The following is a 6,125-nucleotide window of genomic DNA, read 5'->3' as shown; positions in this document are numbered from 1 at the left end:
TTATATCTACTCACCTACCATTTCACACTATAGCTACATGCTGCTGGATTGGAGTCTAGATTGGAGTTATACCTATTGATGGTATGGGACATCGAGGTAAAGGTATGATGTACTTCATTATAATTCATGTGTGCATCCCTTGGGCTCAAGGGTGGTCAGGTGGATGAGTTTATGCCTGATTTATGCATAAAAAAATAATTATCTAGAGAGATCTTAGGGTTTTAACAATAATGTACCTTGCTCAAGATGATTTTGCAGCAGCAAGACTGATAGGTCCAACAAAGTCCATCCCCAACTTCTGGAAGACTTGTAGAGAGTAGACTACAGTCAAGGGCATATGATCCTTGTTATGAGTTATAGCAAATCTTTGGCGTTCTTTACACCTTTTGATAAATTCCGAAGCATCACCAAAGAGTGTTGGGCACCATAGGCCTAACTAAAGCACCTTTCAGTTTTCGCGCGGTAAAATGTCCACCGCCTAGTCTGTTTACGAGCTTCTTCAAGGACAGCTACATAGTCCCCGACTCAAGCACGCATTTACAAAGAACTCCGTCCTTGCCTACCCGATATAATTATCCCACAACTAGTTGATATAGCACTGACAACTTTACCAATTGTCTTTCTTGTCCTTTAGACAGCTCAGGGTTCATTGGTAGTCCATTTGTCAAAAAGTTCACAATGTCAAAGCCCCATTCAAGAACTATGTCTATTTGAAATAGATATGCATCGGGCAAGTCATCGTCACCTACTATAGAGGTTCACCATTGGTTACTCTAGATAAATGATGTGGAAGCACATGTGATTATCCTTTCCTCACAGCAACAAAGAAGTTGAATTCCATGAGGATCAATAACCACCTTGTGATCCTTCCCGTGGTACAAGGTTTGTTAACCAAATAGAGAAGGGCTTGATGGTCTACAAAGAACAGAAATTTGTTTGCCAATGAATAGTGTCTAGCCTTCTTGACTGTATAAACCATATCTAAGCCTTCCCTTTCTGTGATTGTATAGTTTTTTTAGACTCCTCATTTAATTTTCTACTTGCAAAGCTTATAGGGAAATCCATTTTATGTTTACCTGGTTGGGTAAGTATACATCCTATAGCATAGGTGGAGGCATCAATGTGGATGTGAAAAATCACATCCCAACAAGGAGTTCAAAGAATTGGGGCAGATGCTAGCACTTTCTTCAAATTTTCATAGGATTCTTGGCATTCATCAGTCTGGACAAAAATTATCAACAGTTTGTACAATGGTCGAGCTATATCAGCATACATGTATATAAATTGTCGGTAATAGCCAACATGACCCATAAACCTTTGTGCTCCTTTTACATTTGTAGGAGGAGGTAATTCCAAAATTACTTTTACATTTGTAGGAGGAGGTAATTCCAAAATTCTTTCATAGGTCAGTGGAGATCCCTCTCTTGGACACGATATGTCCCAGGATTACACCATGTTTGACCATAAACTGACACTTTTTAGGGTTGAGAGAGATTTGATAAAGTCTGCACCTTAGGAAAACTTTGCGTAAGCAATTCGAATGATCCTTCAAAGATGAGTGCACCCCAAGGTCATCCATGAAGATTTCAAGAAATTCCTCTAGGTAGTCCTTAAAAGCCATACACATAAATCTTTGGAAAGTTTCCAGAGCATTGGTCAAACCGAAGGCATGACTTTATAGGCATAAGTTCCCCATTGGGTGATAAATGTTGTCTTATGATGATCAACAAGATCTATTTGCACCTGATTATAGCCTAAGAAACCATCCAAGAAGTTATAAACTTCTTTTCTAGTCACTTGTTTAGTAGATGGTAAAGGATAATGATCCTTAACCATTGCAGCATTGACCTTTTTCATGATCCAAGAAGTTATAAACTTCTTTTCTAGTCACTTGTTTAGTAGATGGTTAAGGATAATGATCCTTAACCATTGCAGCATTGACCTTTTTCATGTCAACATGCACTCAAAGTTTTCCATTATTTTTAGGTGCAACCACAATAGGTTAAACCCACTCAGTGTGTTCTATCTCTAAATAAAGCCAGCATTGATCAATTTATCAATCTCCTCTCTAACCAATTTAGCATAATTTGGATTCATAGGATGAGATCTTTGTCACATAGGTCGTGCTTCATTCATGATTGGAATAGTATACTTGCAGATTTCAGGGGGAACCTCTTTCATGTCTGAGTATTTCCAAGCAAAAACATCCTTGAATTCCTTAAGAAGATCAATGAGATCCTTCTCTTCTTGTTCAGTCAAGTTAGTGGCGATGTAGACTCATTTAGAATCCTCACCAAGGTCTATGATGTCCATTTTCTCAACTTTGGTAGGGCCTTCAAATGAGGATTCAGAACCCCCACCCTTTGTTCACCTAGCTTCTTCACATTGTACAAAGTGTTCATCCAATTTGTAATTCCTAAAATAGTTAGCAATTTTGGAAGCATCTTCTTCCAACTGTTCATCTTCTTGAGCCTTTTGTTTTGTTTCTTTTTCAGCTTCCTTGAGAAGCTTATTCCTTTTCTTTCTAGTAGACCTTGATAATTTTTGTGAAGTTGAGTCGTCAAACTCAAGGCTATCTTTCAGACTTAGAGGTACTGCCTCCATTTTATGAATTGAAACGACCTGGTTAAGGTCATCACCCAAGGTTTCAGTCAACTCATCAAATGATACCATTGCCCCATATACTGAAGGAAATGTTTTTCATTTTCTAGCTCAAGATGGGGTATAGGGTTTATAGTGACTGGCCTTTTTTGTATTTTTCTAAGTTTCTTCTTGGCTTTACAAATACATTTAGAAATTTCTTCATCGGAACTTGTCCCAGCAGGGTAGAAAGCAATAGGGTTACCACTTTCCAAAGAAGTGTTTAACATGTAAAGAGGTATCTCCTCATTGTTGTCATTCATGGATTTTGTTCCTATCGAGTTTGGAACTACGTCTATCTAGCCAACAATTGCATCCAATTCTCACAGTAAGTGGGGTCTAGAATAGACGCAATCTCTTTCTGTTGTTCGAAAACTTCCGCTTCAACTTTTCTTAGACTAATGTATATTCCCTCGTCAAGGAGCTTTTTCTTCTCATCAAAGACCCTACTTTCTAAGGTTGTAGCCTTATGCCTGCACACCATACAGACGCTTCTTTCGATAGACTTTTCTATATGAGATATGGTACCTGAATCAAACTCAAAAGGAGTTTGAGTCATTAGATGGGATTTATGACTCACCAAATCCACCCTAATGATTTGTTCATTCTTTCGGAGGTAAATATGGTTTGTACCTCACTCATATCATTTGTAATTGCCTCATAAATGGCCTTCCCAATATTATGCTGTAATTAGTCGGATGCTGAAAATCTATGATTACAAAAAAGTGCATACTATAGGTATCCATAGTCATATGACTAATCTTACCAAGGGGCCTGTCAATAGAGCCATCAGCCCATCTTGGCTGATACACCTATAGGTTCTAAAGGAGGTTCACCCCATTGCATCCAACAGGCTTTAGTCGAATACTAACACAACTCCACCAGATACTTGAATTTCTTTATAGGAAATAGGAATGGTTGCATTAGTATCCTCCCCTTCATAGTATTGATACTGCGCGAGTTTGTTGATGGGTACTGTGACGTGAAAAATTGATATCTTTCATTTTCAATTTTGTGCATATTTTGATGGTTTCTCAATGGTAATAAGGTGGAAGCTTGTCCAAGAAGATTGCGGCGCCCATAATGGAATAACGGCGTGGTGATGCGGCGGCTTGGCGGCTACCCCGATAACAGCATTCTATCTTCAAATATAATGGTTTTACTTGATTTAGGGTGCACACATTGTAAATGCCACAAGTATGCTTGATAAATACTTTGGTATGGTAGATAGGCTAGTGATGTGGAAAATAAAAGTGGGCCTTCATGCTCACATGGATTTTTATTGTATTATTAATATGGTATTCACCATAAGGCTACAAGTTGGGGAGTGTGGAAGGCATGTGGAGGAGTGTGTGTAGGTGCATAATTGGGAAAGATTCTTCTAGAATGCCTACATGGAAGAGGAGAATTCCGCCATGTGTAAGTGGGATCTCCACCTACACGCTACTTAGGCTTGGCTATTATCTCATCACACTCTCAAAGTCAAAAAGTCTTCAATTTAATAATCAATAGAAGACTTAGCCTAAGAGGACAATTGATGGTGACATCTACCCTTATGTCACTGAAGGGTTGAAGATTTTTATGTTGTAATTTGTAACAACAATGGAAGAGAGGGTGATTCTCCACCTATAAAAGGAGCCCTCCTCTCCCTTTCAAATCAAGGAATGAGCCTCCTCAATTGAGCATTTAGTGTCATTGCCATTCTCTTATCTTTCAAACCTTTATTCAAACACTCTCTTTACATGTGAATGTCTCATTTAGCATTAGCTCCTCATGCTTAACCCAATTTTGGACCTCTTTGATGATTCATGATAAGGGGGATAAGGAGTTATTATCTTGGCGGGCCTGTGACTTCTCAAGGTAGCCCTTGCCTTATTGCCGCCCTCCTTTGGAGGTACCAATGGTTTTAGCGGTAATGAGCATGTGGAAAGACTTTGGGGACCATAGGTAAATCTTCACGATTGTCCGTTGAGCAATGTTAACCCTTACCCTCTAGCTTGAATCATGAAGGAGATGAGAGGCAAGAGGCTATGTGAAAATTGAGGTTTCATGCAAAGAGAGAGAAGTGTAGTTTTTGTGGTCCAATACCCAAATTTCAACCGGTAATTACTCATCACTCGGGTGTTGGTTTCTTAAATTGATCATATGGCTAGGAAGCTCTTTCTATGCTCTTTCCACTTATGTAACTAATTTCTTAATCCCTTACTTCATTGATGATTAGAATTTCTCCCAAAGTTGCTAATTTTTAGGCAGTTTTATAGTCTTGTAGTAAAATGCTCATAACTTTTCGCTCGGTTGTCCGTTTTTGAAAGTTTTTATATGGACGCGAAGCTCTCTTCAAGCTCTACGCATCTATCTAATCATCTTTTGCACAGCCTATATGGATTTAAAACTACAATTCTCTGTGTATCTCTGGTTTTATAGAATTTTGACAGTTTTATAGTCTTGCAGTAAAATGCTCATAACTTTTCGCTCGGTTGCCCGTTTTTGAAAGTTTTTATATAGGTGCGAAGCTCTCTTCAAGCTCTACGCATCTATATAATCCTCTTTTGCACAACCTTTATGGATTTAAAACTGCAATTCTCTGTGTATCTCCGTTTTTATAGCTTTTTGGCCATTCTTTCTTCTTAATCATGATTAATTACTCCTAATCCCTTATCAAAAGGCAAACCCCATGTGTCTTATCCTCTTGTAAGTGATTGCCATATTCATTTTCTTTAATATGTTCCGTCCAAATCGCCCAATTCGAACGGATGAACCTTACCAATATTCCCCGTATGTTTCCGTTCACATAATCCTGAGTCGGAAGATTTTCTTCCAACAAAGAATCGCCCTTTTGTTTGGATCTGCAAGACTGGCAGAAATTCTTGCTTCTCCGGAGCCTTTCATCTTTCCTTCCATGAATTATGATCTCACCTTTGATGTGTATATCTTTATCCTAATCTAGGGAGAGAAAGGGAGGTGAGGAGGCTGTGAGGTTTCATACAAGTGTGTTTTGATTCTGAGAAGTGACCGAAGTCCAAACCCCAACTTCGTGTCGCATCTTTTGGTGGAGTTGACGGGCAGGTTTTACTTAGAATTATTCTATTTTAACCTCAAGGTCCCGCATGATTAAAGGAAAGTTATTTTGAACAAGTAAAGTTTCCTTGTTTGCTACTCATCTTTTGGTGCAAGATGTTCAACATTTCGGTGTTCCATGGATCGGAAGGAGAAGACCCGGGGAGTTATCTCCGAGAGTTTAACCGAGCATGCCGCTTGACGGGTTGGTCTATGAAGGAGAGGGCACAAATACTTCCAGATTTCTTGGAGGGTATGGCCTTAACTTGGCATAAGGCTTTGCCAGAGGAGTCCAAGAATGATTGGGAAAGGTTGACCAAAGCAATGAAGGAGAGATTTGGGACAGTGGAGTCGCCAAATGCTTTACTATTGCAATTGGATCAAATTTTCCAAAAGGATGGAGAGTCAGTTTCTGCCTTTTCAGTGAG

The sequence above is a fragment of the Cibotium barometz genome, chromosome 32 (assembly GCF_041138505.1).
Source record: "Cibotium barometz isolate CiBa-2024 chromosome 32, ASM4113850v1, whole genome shotgun sequence".
NCBI lineage: Eukaryota > Viridiplantae > Streptophyta > Polypodiopsida > Cyatheales > Cibotiaceae > Cibotium > Cibotium barometz.
This window is presented reverse-complemented; position numbering follows the sequence as displayed.